Source organism: Kryptolebias marmoratus, linkage group LG16 (genome assembly GCF_001649575.2).
Source record: "Kryptolebias marmoratus isolate JLee-2015 linkage group LG16, ASM164957v2, whole genome shotgun sequence".
In the NCBI taxonomy this organism is placed as follows: domain Eukaryota; kingdom Metazoa; phylum Chordata; class Actinopteri; order Cyprinodontiformes; family Rivulidae; genus Kryptolebias; species Kryptolebias marmoratus.
This window is the reverse complement of record NC_051445.1, coordinates 30350448-30363417: the sequence shown is the minus strand read 5'-3', so window position 1 is coordinate 30363417 and position 12970 is coordinate 30350448. Positions and strand designations below refer to the sequence as shown.

General features: G+C 42.1%; 1 pseudogene; it reads right to left on the bottom strand.

Annotated features, from left to right (window-relative positions):
- Positions 1 to 11868: 11868 nt before the first annotated feature.
- LOC108249325 overlaps positions 11869 to 12970 on the bottom strand; it is a 5695-nt pseudogene continuing 4593 nt past the window's right edge.

Sequence of the window (12970 nt, the reverse complement as noted above, 5' to 3'; positions counted from 1 at the left end):
GGGATTCCCCCGGAGGAGCTGGCCCAAGTGGCTGGGGAGAGGGAAGTCTGGGTCTCCCTGCTTAGGCTGCTGCCCCATTGACCCGACCCTGGATAAGCGGAAGAGAATGGATGGATGGATGGGTGTTTTTAATCTAGTTCTAGTTTTGATGATCAGAATGCTGCTCCCATCACCTGATCTGAGTTTGTTCAACAATGTTGTGACTGTGGTTGAAATCGAAGCCTACAACATCCTCAAATACGCTCAGGTGAGTACTGGGGTTAAACAGAAAGGTGTCAGAGTTTCATCACGACGTAACAAAATCCCCAAAAACTCTAAATGGTTCTAATAAAGCCTTGAATCTGTGTTTTAAAAATTACTTTATTCTGAGTTTTAACTTCTGGCCCATCTCTTCTCTACAGTCCAAACTCCTCCTCTTCGATCTCCCATTTCTGGCTGAGCCCCCAAATGGCACCTCATCACTTCTATCTTGGGTCACAACCTCCACTTTAGTATCGCTTTGTTTTACTGGACATTTGTTTTGACATCCTCGAATAAATGTAACTTTAGCTTATCTGAAGCTTGAACTTTATTCCTCATAAAAATGTATTTTGTATTGTGTTGTTGGTGACACAATTAAGCTTGTATTGAGTATTTTAAAAGAAACACCACACCGAAAAGGACAAATTAGAAGTTTTAAAAACAAAATTATTCAAGTCAGAATTGTCAGATATTAAGCATTAAGTGTGACTAGAGAAAGTGCTTTTTTTAATGAAAATAGAGAGTGAATGCTGAGCGGTGATTGACTTCTTGGAATTATCTGATGAAGCTGAAACTAAATTGTTTTTGAATTAAATTGAATTGAGTTGAAACTGAATTGTTTAAGCTTAAAGTAGCCAAACACTAGCTTTTAGCTAGCTAAAAGCTAAAAGTTGCAAAATCCTAGTAGTATTTAGCATTAGAAATATAAGCATTATTAGCATTAGCAGTAGTATTATTCAGATTAGTAGAATTAGCTTTAGCAGCACTAGTATTAGCAGTAACAAACCTAGGATTAGTAGTATTAGCATTAATGATGTAATTAGCAGTAGTAGTATAAGCTGAGGTAGGTTTTGAAGAAAATGTTTTTGGAGGATTTCAAGAGAAATCAGTCTATTTAAATTGGGAAAATTAGGGGAAAAATTAGTTTTTTTATCACTGTCTTTTTATTAAGTTTTTTTCCTTTTATGCATACAGTTTGTGAATACAAAGAAGTGTTTTTCTGACACAGACAAAATGAAGAAAAAATGAGTAGGGTGCCCATTTTCAGTGTCTTCGGGCAGACCGAGGATGCAGATGTTCTGTCATCTGCTGCGGCTCTCGAGGTCCATCACTTTGTCTTTTAGCTTAGCGTTGTCTTCACGAGAGAGCAGCACACGAACCTTCGAGGTCAGCCACTCATGCTTGGAGGCTTGGAGGCCCAGATCCTCTGTTGCGAGCTCTAAGGAGGAGACTCACTCTGCCTGTTCCTCCAGTCCCTGCCGCACCGGGTCTAGCTTGGAGCTAAGCATGTTGGCCAAAGATTTGTACTCAGATTTCAGATCCTCACCGTGCTGTTGAAGCAGTGCGGTGATAGCCTCTAGCGTTAAGCTAGCGTCCTCCTTCTTAGTTCCTTTCGCGCTCTTACAGGCCATCACTAGTGGGTAAGTAATCAAAGAGCACTAGCCAAGAGGTTTTTGTATTGATGGGTGGCGTAAATTTAGCTTTCTGTGGGGTGTATTTAGTTAAAAGGCTGGATTTTTCCAGAGCAGTCCGTTGCTACGTCTAGCCTGTTCGCATGGCAAACCGGAAGTCAAAAAATGTGTTTTGAAAAGAATAAAAGTTACAAAAGTCAAAATTCAAAGCACCTATTTCCTGAACGATCTGATTTATGAACGGTTAAAATTAAATAATAATAAAGAAATTCAGAAGTTTACATTATCTTGATTTCTGATTGTTTTTTTTTAAAAAGAGGACCAACCACTGTTAAAACACTTTCCTCCTCCAAATTTCATAGGAGGCTTTAAGTTCTGCAGCACTGAGAAAGTGGAAAAGGGAAAAAAAGAGCCACCTGCTGGAGGAGCTCAGCCAGACTGGTTCCCAGGGGTCCAGTGGGAAACCCAAGACCTCCGGGTCCTTCACGTCTCTACTGGACGTACCTGTGGATGTGTACGACCCGGAGACCTCAGACCCCCCTCTGCCGGGACAGTGACCCCCAACTGGCTGCTGGTTTGCAGCAGCAACCTCCACCCTCCTCTCTGCACGGACATCAACTCGACTTTCGCCTCACTCGACCTGGGACACGGAGCAGGGGAGGAGTTCTTCCAGAAGCGGTAAGGAGCAGAGCGGAGGCAGGGGCAAAATGTTCATGCTGCAGAGCGCAAACCCTCGGAGCCAGCCCCCGTTGTCTCAGGTGTTCGGGACAAGTTGGGAACAGCAGGTGAACTGCTTCCAAAACTGACTTAACGGCTCTGAGGAGAGCATCAGCTCCAAACCATCAACATGTCCAAAACCAAACAGTCTCTGGGTATATCTGCTCAAAATTTTACAGAAACATATTATCTGAAGTGCTCCAGCTTTCAGCTTTTTTAACTCTAGCTGCTGTAACACAGGGGTGTCCAAATCCTGCTCCTGGAGGAACACCGTCCTGCAGGTTTTAGAGGTTTTAGATGTTTCTCTGCTCTTCAGCAGCTCTTCAAGTCCTGCTAATCACTTAGTCATTCAGATCAGGTGTGTCAGAGCAGAGAAACATCTAAAACCTGCAGGATGTTGGCCCTCCAGGAGCAGGATTTGGACTCCTGCTGTAACTCATCAGGATTATTGTTTTTATAGTTTTATAAATGATGCCTCATTGTTGTGACATTACAGGGATCAGTATATCTGGTGGGATGGAGTCAAAGCTTCAGCCGATGGTGAAGATTGAGAAGATCTTTCCTGGAGGAGCTGTTTCCACTTGTGAAGTACTCAAGGTATTTATTGTTATTTTCTGTCATACATATTATTTATGATTAAATATATTTTCTTTTGTCATCACAGTTTCAGGAATTCGCAGCAGTTTGAAATTAAGTTTTTATGAGTCCAGGAACTTAAATGAATTCAGATTTTTTTTTTCTTGAAGTTTGAGCTTTTTCTACGTTTTAAGTTACCCGGTTAAAAGTAGTGCTTATTTCACAGTAGGGTTGCACGATAAGTTTCTCTTATTTTGTGTAATATTAAATCATAAAAGACTTATTGAGCTCAGTAGGCTGTTATAGTTCCAAATATCATGCATTCATACTAACATACACACCTGATTTAATGATGGTGGATGAAACATTAAATTGAAGTTTTCTGTGCATCTTTGACAGGATAAAGAGGAGCAAAGAAAATGTCACAGCTTTCAACGATGGTAAATGGCTTGCACTTATATAGCGCTTTATCTAGTCCAAGGACCCCAAAGCGCTTTACACTACAATCATTCACCCATTCATCCACACATTCACACACTGATGACGGTAAACTACAATGTAGCCACAGCTGCCCTGGGGCGGGCTGACAGAGGTGAGGCTGCCATCACACCGGCGCCACCGAGCCCTCTGACCACCATCAGTAGGCAAGGCGGGTGAAGTGTCTTGCCCAAGGACACAACGGCTGAGACAGCCGGAGCAGGGACTTGAACCAGCAACCCTCCGATTACAGGACAAACCCCTACCTCCTGAGCCACTGCCACCCGATGATGTATCACATTGTGGGCTCTCCTGAAAGTAATGTTTTTTTTTACAGTTAATAGTGCTGTCTTTAAGTTTTAAACTAAGATAATGGGCATGATGATTTAAAATTGCGATTAAATTTGAGCCTTTTTGGCCAAATCTTGAAAAACAACTTTGCTTGATCAGGTGTGATCCGTTAGAGCTTAGAGTACCTGTTAAGGATGACTATCAGCTACTGCCATGCCGAATTGTAGCTCAAAATCTGTAAAATTAATTGAGTTGTAGCCATTTTTGCTGAGAAACAGCTGGCCAAGGCTGTTAGAAAATACAGCCGTCTTTACGACTGTTCCAGCAAAACTTATAAATCTACGAACCTAAAAAGACCACAGAAGGAGGAAGTGTGCCTTGGCCGGGCGGCGTTTGGAACACATCTGGTCACGGTGAGGGAAGCAAAAATCTGTATGAGGACAGGAGAGCTCAGAAGCAGGCGAGAAGAAACTTGTTTTAATGCCACAGGAGGAGCTTCCCGGGTGTTCTGAGCAGAGCGTCTCGAGGAGGATGAAAGGTGTGGGCGAAAATAAACGGCTCGCAACCATGTGACCATGAACCAACTTCTTACGAAGTTTGATGAAGGCTTAACTGAACCATCTAGTAGCCCAAAGCAGGTGAACGATGGTCGACAAGTAGCTTCAGGGAAAGTTCAAGAGGACGTGAAACTGTTACCTCAAACCTGACAGACGAACTCTCTTTCAGGCCATAACTGTATCACCCGCCGTGTGGTGAGGGGAATGATAATTACTGTTTTTGTGTCTCTGGCTTGATTTGAGCTGGTTTCTGTGGATGGAGTTTCCCTCCAAGGAGTTACCCACCAACACATCGTGGACATAATCCGGAAAGCCTTCAGTAACAAGGCCAAAGCCTCATGGAGTTTGTGCTCAAAGTTCTCAAAAACCTTCAAAATCGAGACGGAGTTTGAACTTTTTTTTTATACCTGGTGATTAGACACCTTTTGCACCATAGAGGTCAGGTATGTAACTCTGTCATTAATCTGAAAAAAAAAAACTAAAACAACCTTCAGACTTCTCACTAATGATGCGAGATCATTAAATAAAACCTGTATTCAAATTACGAATATGGTACTTTTTATGGAAGTAAAATGTATCCGTGTGGAGCTGCATTGTAACTTGTCTTGTAATGACCTTTTTAACCTGCAGGAGGCAGACTCAAGCCTTGCAAAGGCATTTGAAACAAACCTGGACTTACAGCACAACTCGTGAAAGCACGATGCTGAACCATTACTGGTCCAAACTTACGATGAAAAATGATCTACATGATACAAAAGAGAAGTTAAATTGTCTTTTTAATTACAACCACACTGGATTTGTTCAAGAAATGTACAGTATGAAAATATACATTTAACGTCTTCATACAAATATTGCAGGTTATAAAATTTAATCTGAAAAACCAAAACAAACTTGCACACAAACATTAATATACAGGTTTTATATTTATAGGGAGGAGAGTGTGTTGGACATTCATTTGGTCTATTCACAGTGGTTTATTTTAGTTTTTTTTTTGTCTGTTTGATTTAAGATGAGCAGAAGAAATGTTGATAGGGTTTTTAAAGGTTATCAGCCTTTGTGCTTATGTGTAAAACTGCCTACGTGCTACACGGAAGTCAGACGTCGGGCGCCACACCATCTGGCTCTCCCAAACATAGATGTGTTATGGTTATGCTATGTGTTTTTGTTATGATCTGAACCGGTTTTGGCCGGCTCAGATCACCCCTTTTATTTTTTCCTTTAATAAAAGAGAAAGCCCAAGTAAGCAGGCAGAACTTCCTGGACAGCACGCCGTTAGGAGCTGTTGTGGAATTTCTCCTTTTTGCAAAGGCCTTCACAAAACACAGCGAGCCTCTCCGGTGTGATTCTTTCTTAGCAGATTGAATAAATCAAAACCCTGACACATGTCTTTATCTGTTATACGGGTAACTAAAAAGTTTATGTAACAATAAGTGGAAACAAGTTGCATGACTTTACTCCAAAACATCTGTCAGTGCAAAAGCTCAGTTTCAGTGATACATAAAATTTAAACGCATCTCAGCTTTGACCCATTTACTGCCTCTTGGAACGGAAAAGATGAACCAACCGTGACTATGCTTCAGTGAGATAATGTACTCCTATTTGTTGGAAAAGTACAAATAAATCCACAACAGAGGGTTTAATGAGTGAAGTTAAAGTTAGATTTTAGATTTTGAAGCTGCTGCTGCCTTAATTTCCTTGGGTGACTGACTCGTAGGTGACTTTATTTATAACTCTTTATACAAAGTCACAGTATGGTTCTTCAATTTATTCATAAAACATTACGTGTAGAAATTTACAGCCATAGATTTTCCAGCTTAATCAAATACCAGGTTATTCCAGGTTATCTACTGTTCTTTGGACTAATTAGATAATCTGTATGTAATAAAGAGGTCTTCTACTGGAGGAGCTGCCCTTTTTTGGAGAGTCTCTGGAAGCCAGGTTGGGAAAGACTAGGAAGTCTAGAGGGCCAAAAAGAAGGGATAAGTTTAGGGGCTCAGGTGAGGAGGGGATAATACAGATGAGTAAACCAAATAATGTGTTTGAGTTTGACATTCCTGCAGATTTAGGTGCACTTCAGAGAAGTGATCCTACTCTAAAACCCTGGTTTGAAAAGGTAACAGGAGTTGAGGGAGCTCATCAGGGCCAGGTAAACTTCCTTGAAGAAGCAGTTTACATGATTAAAGCAGGCCTCTTGTACCAGAAGAAGGGAAAGTGTGAGGCTTTAGCCCTTCCACAACAGTTCAGAAACAAAGTTATGGAGTTAGGCCATTCAATTCCCTGGGCAGGTCATATGGCTTTCCACAAGACAGTGAGTAGAATCAACAGACGGTTTGTTTGGCAGGGAATGCATACTCAGGTTTCTAAGTTTTGTAGTTCTTGTGACAAATGCCAGTTGACTTCAGGCAAGGGAGTAGTAGCTCAGTTACAACCGCTGCTATTTATTGAAACACCTTTTGAAATGATAGACATGGATATTGTGGGCCCATTAGAGAGGAGCGCTACAGGGCATCGCTACATATTGGTTATATGTGACTATGTTACAAGGTATCCTGAGGCCTTTCCATTTAGATCAATTAAAGCCCGACATATTGCTAGCTGTCTCCTGCAGCTTTTTTCTAGAGTGGGAATACCAAGAGAAATTCTTACAGATTGTGGAACAAACTTTTTGTCCAAAATATTGCCGCAGGTATACAAGTTGTTAGGGATTAAGGGACTGAAGACCATCCCTTATCAACCCCAAACGGCCGGGCTAGTGGAAAGATATAACCAGACTCAAAAACATGTTGCGAAAGTTTGTCTCAGACACAGGTGCCGACTGGGACTAATGGCTGCCTTACTTGTTATTTGCTTACCAGGATGTTCCACAGGTTTCCACAAGTTTCTCGCCCTTTGAACTATTGTCTGGTCCATTGGATCTGCTGAAGGACTGCTGGGAAGACCCCAAGCCAGAGGGTGAAAACATTGCAGCATATGTCATCAACATGATAGAGAGATTGCAGGAAAGGGCATCATTTGCACAGGCTTACATGAAAGCAGCTCAGCAACATCAAAAGGCCTGGTATGACCAGAAGACCAGAGACAGGGTCTTTTTTCCAGGACAGAAGGTACTGTTACTGCTTCCTACTAGCGATAACAATCTGCTGGCAAAATGGCACGGACCATATGAGATCACCAAATAAGTGAGTAAAGTTGTTTATGAACTGCACATGCCAGACAGAGCTAAGAAATATCAGACATTTCATGTCAACCTGTTGAAAGAGTTCCACAGTCAACAGAAGCCTGTGCACCAGGGGTTATTGGTGCATGCAGTTAAAGATGAGGAGGTGACTGAAAGATTCTTTCCAACTGGCATATCAGATAGTGCTTCAGTTGACCTTTCTCATTTGTCTCCTCTTGAGCAGGACAACATAAATCCTCTTTTGGATCCTTAGCTCTTCCGAGAAATTCCAGGATTCTCATCACTGGTTCAACACCAGATTCGGATGAAAGCAGAGATTGTATACCAAAGCGATTGGTGCCAGTGCTGGAAAAAAGAAACAAAGCTGATATTGGATTTATGAATATTTCAGGAGTCAAGTAGTGAGTGGTGCAGCCCAATTGTGCTGGTACCAAAGAAAGATGGCCCCCTCAGATTCTGCATTGATTTAAGATATTTAAATGCCATGTCCATCTTTGATCCTTACCCAATGCCCAGGGTTGATGACCTGTTGAAGAGAGTTGGTTCAGTAAGCTACATTACCACACTGGATCTGTGCAAAGGATACTCACAAGTGGCTTTGGCACCAGACGCAAGGGAGCTGACCGCCTTCAAAACTCCTTTTGGTATGTACCAATTTAAAGTCGTGCCATTTGGGCTTCAGGGTGGGCCAGCTACATTTCAACGTTTAATGGATCATATACTGAGAGATGTGTCAGCATTTTCTGCAGCATATTTGGATGATGTTGTGGTGTATATCCAGTCATGGGAGGAGCATGTGATTCATCTACAGGAGGTGCTACATCGCATCAGGTTGGCTGGGCTGACTGTTAACCCCAAGAAGTGTACAATAGCCCGGAGAGAAGTGGAGTATCTGGGCTTTGTCATTGGTTTTGGGAAGATAAAACCTCAAGTTGGGAAGATGGAGGCAATCCAATCCTTCCCAGTTCCAACTACAAAAAAAGAGGGTGAGAGGATTTCTTGGTTTGGTGGGCTGGTACAGGAAATTTATACCTTCTTTTGCAGAGCGATCAGCAGTACTGACTTACCTAATAAAGAGTGCAGCTCCCAACAAGGTGTGCTGGACAGAAGAATGTGATTGAGCATTGAAAGACCTCAAGGAAGCAATATGTACTCATCCAATTCTACATAGCCCAGACTTCAGCAAGCCATTCATCTTGCAAATCGACGCTTCAGGAGTGGGGCTTGGAGCTGTCCCTCAACAAGAGGTGGATGGTGAAGGAAGGCCTGTGGTGTTCTAAGTCGGAAGCTGCTCAACAGAGAGATGAGGTACTCAAAAGTGGAGAAGTAATGCTTGGCTATGAAGTGGGCTATCGATGCCCTCAGGTATTATCTTCTGGGACGCTACTTTATTTGATTTCACAGGTCAGTACAAGCCAGGGAAGTTCAATGTGGTTGCTGACTGTTTACCCAGGATAGCAGAAGACTGAGGTACCGTGCTCTTAAGAGAAGGGGGAGGAAAATGTAATGAAGAGGTCTTCATTACTCGGACTATTTTTTATAAACATAACCTGTATAGCACTTTAAGAGCACCTTTGCACTTTAACAAGCACTTTGTTTAGCACAGCACTTTAAGCACTATTTGCACATAAAGAACCATTTGCACACAAGAAGGTTAAACTATTTATTGAATATTTATTGAGAATTTTAATTATCAGCATGTAGCCTTTTGTTCCAGGCTCTGCAAAGCTGCTCCTCATTAAGAAGTGGGGTGGTTGTTGTCTCAGTGGGGGTCGGCGACCATCAAAGGAGATGCTCTTACCATCTGTAACAAAACCCAAGTCACGTCTGAGCGAGATCTCTAAAACATAGCAGTTTTAACTGTGTTGTGTTGGCCTATCTTCATATGCACATCCTTCCAGGACCATATATGGAGTTGTTTTTCTGTCTTCTGCAGGTGGTTTTCTTCGGGTGGGTTCCGGTTTCTGCAGAGCTGACTCCCCCAGTCCCCGTTATCTTCATACGCGGTACAGGCAATCACGTACGCCATAAACTCACATGACCTCACCAGTGCATAGTTACAATCATCCCCATGTTAATACAGTTAATTCAATTACAGGTACATTAATACATGTTTCTATCTGGTAAGAGCGTCTATTTTACATTGTCTGTGAGAAGAAAAGAATTGTTAGTCAGAGGAAATAAGGTCTCCTGTTTAGAAACGTAAGCAAATGTTTGTGTAAAATCTGTTAAGCGTGTAAGTGCAAGAGAAGTGTAGTAATGGTAAAAGTTAGTGACTCACTTGTCTTTTCTGTGTCCTCTCCAAGGTGTTTGGACAAATACTTCCCCGGGGGTTCAGACACCATTATAGGTTCCGGAAGAGGTCATGAAAAAGTGTGTGGGGGTTTTTGCACTTAGTTTTCATGGTGTTTTATGATACTTAGGTGTAGGTCTAAAATATAAAATATTTATAAAAAGTAAGTGGAAATATATTTGTATTTTGATAAAATGTATGTTATAGATGGAAGTTGTAAATTGATAAATTTCCCTGTGAAGAATGGTTTAGTGCTTTATCAGCTGTGACTATTTAAGGCTGCAGTTGTGTCTTTTGTGTGGTTGTTTTTCTTTATGCTGTTAGGATCAATGGTACTGCACCAGAATAAACCTGTTCCTACTTCCACCTTACTCTGTCTGGATCATAATTCTCACTGGAAATCCTGCCACGAAAGGCTGCCGGTTGACACTAAAATTATGAAATAAAGATTTAGGCCTGCAGAACAAAGGAGCACATTTAAAGAGTAGTTGGATGTGTTTCAGTTTTACTTTTCCTGTAAAGCCAACATCTCACTGGGCTGAAACGGAGGGTGAGGGAGTCTTCAGAATGTCCACGATGGTTCTCGATTTTCCAGCGAGTGTCGCAGAGGGGAGCAGTTTGATAGTTTAAGTTTCGGACGAGTTCAGATATTTTACGCTGGAGCTGTATTTGGATATTTGCTCTCCGACAGAAAACATCCAAGGCCAACGTTCAGGATTAAAAACCACACAAATAACTAATGATCAGATTAAAAAAAAATTTTTTTTAAAGCAATGCAGGGGTTATAATTCATTTTTGTTGCATTGTGATCCAAACGTGAATGATTCTGAATCTCTTAAAATGTCAGATCAATTATTATTTAATGTTAACTCAGACAGTTTGGGATGCCCACAGGCCAGAGACAAGAACAAGACAGCTGACAGACGTATGACACTGTTTGCATAGAAAGCCAGAGTTAAGAAGAAAAGTGACGTTCACTGTTTGCAACTTATGTACATGTTTCCATCCGGTGTTGGTTACGAGCCGCTTGGGAGTCGCCACCAGCTTGGAGTCCGTTGCAGCTTTTATTGTGAAGGATTGGTGTCTGGGTTTAATTTTTGAAAAGCAGGGCTTGTGTCACAGTTTGGACCCCTGATAAAACGTGATCATCGCAGCCTTTCCTACTCTCTACAACAGGAGTGGAAACCATAAAGAAAGCGGGTAAGATGCTGCTAACGTGTGATTCATGATGGACATCCATTGCCCAGAATATTGTCTTTTTACTCAGCATTTTGACTTCTTTTTTTGTTTAATATGTGATTTTAGAGCATCACAGCTGAGATGGGTACAAGGCAGGTACAATATCAGCAGAGGTAGCTAACGAAATAATGTGCACGGCCTAGAATAGAGTTTTTCAAGCTGTGCACACAGAAACAAGCTGGGATTAAAAAAAATACTGTTTAAAATACGGTCACATGAAACGCTGGTTGCAAAACACTCAGTAGTCAGTGAAACTGCAACTAAAAATTGTAAATTTCCTCATAATTCTGCATCTCCTACAGCTGCAGCCCAGTGAGATACCAACTTAAGCAGAGAACTGTTGGTGGTTTATAGTTTGTTCATGACGCTGTGTACATAAAGGCACGTTTCTGTTTTGGTGAGCTGCTAGAACATTAACACAGTTCTGTCCATGTCACCCAGAGCGCAGCCAGTGACGTAACAGAACTCAGATTCACTTACTCTTACGAGGACACTGTGGATGTGCTGTTGACACGTTCACTGCAAGCTGACGACGGCTCTGTCCGAACGAGTCGTAGCAGCGAGGGCTGACTGCTGTCAGAGTGAGAGTGTAGTGCTCCGAACGCAGCAGGGAACGGTGGAGTCATAACTGTCACAGGACTAGGAGGAAGAGGGTGAAAGGTTGAGTGAAGTTACTCAGACATAAACTTCTAAAAGTGAGAAATCACCAGGACTCTGAAGTCTTGTCAGTGCAAACACAGACATTAAGAGAGAACTGATGGCATTTCAAAGTCAAATGGCTTTATGCGACAAGAGTCACAGTTAAAGCGTGGCTGATTTTACATCTGCTCTTTAACTCAAAAACACTTTTTTTCCATTTAGATAAAATGAGGGAAAACATTTAGCAGACTGTAGTGCAAATATAAACTGTGAGAATCAGATTTCTGTCGCAGCAATTTTAGCAAAGTTGATCTCGTTGCCGCTGCCCTCGTCGTCCTCTCTGCTCTCCAGTTCCAAACTGAGCTCCTGCAGGAGCTGCTCCAGCTCCCGGTTCCTGCGGTACATCTGCACGTAATTCTGGTAGCGGATTACTTTGTCCTTTTCTTCCAGTCATATCTTACGCTCTTCTTCAAAACTCCGCTCTTGCTGTTCAATCCTCTTATGCTCAAAGACCAACTCAGAGTTCAACCTGTCCATCTGCACCTTCATGTACTGCAGGGCCTTGGTGCTGCTCTGCTGCGGGGCCTTTGCCTCATCGCTCTTGTAGGCAAGCAGGTGCTCCTCGGCTTGCTGGAACACCTGAAACTGTCTGTTTCCCGTCACCTGATTAGCCAGGGTGTCTCTGAGGTTAGCCAGGTTACCCTCGAGGCGTCCTGCCTTTTCTCTGAGCAGTTTGGCTTCGCTCTTTTGGGCAGGGCCAAGCTGGATCTTCTCATGTTCGTAGGAGGTGCAGCGCTCCTCTGGCTGCTCCCTCTCCTTCAAAACATGAGCAAAGTCCTCCTGCGGCTTCTTCTTCTCCTGCTGGAGCTGGTAAACCTGAATGATACACAAAATACCATTTAAAAAACTAATAATACAACGAACGGTCACTGACATACAGATTTCAAATGCCTGATCTTTAATCTTGAAATGTAATCTCTCTCAGAAGATCAAGCTTGTCCAGTTTTTTTGTTTTAAATGGATCCAAATTTCTTATTGCACTCAGACTGATTAACTTTGCTTGCGATGATCATCAGTCTGCTCTGGTGAATGAGGAGGAGTATTAAGGTTTGCGTCAGAAGCTCTGACCTGCAGCTAAAGCACCTGTTTAGCAGGGGTGAAAATTAAAAAATTTTCTTTAGAATTTTTTACCAGCCACTCAAATATTTTACCAGCCACTATTTTTTGTTGTGACAAAAAGTAATTTCATATGATGATGATGATGGAGGTGGGTGGAAGCAGTTGTGGTGCCCTACAAGCTGAACAACATCTCTTTCTGGACACTGCATGGAAATAACTAGATTTTTCTTAT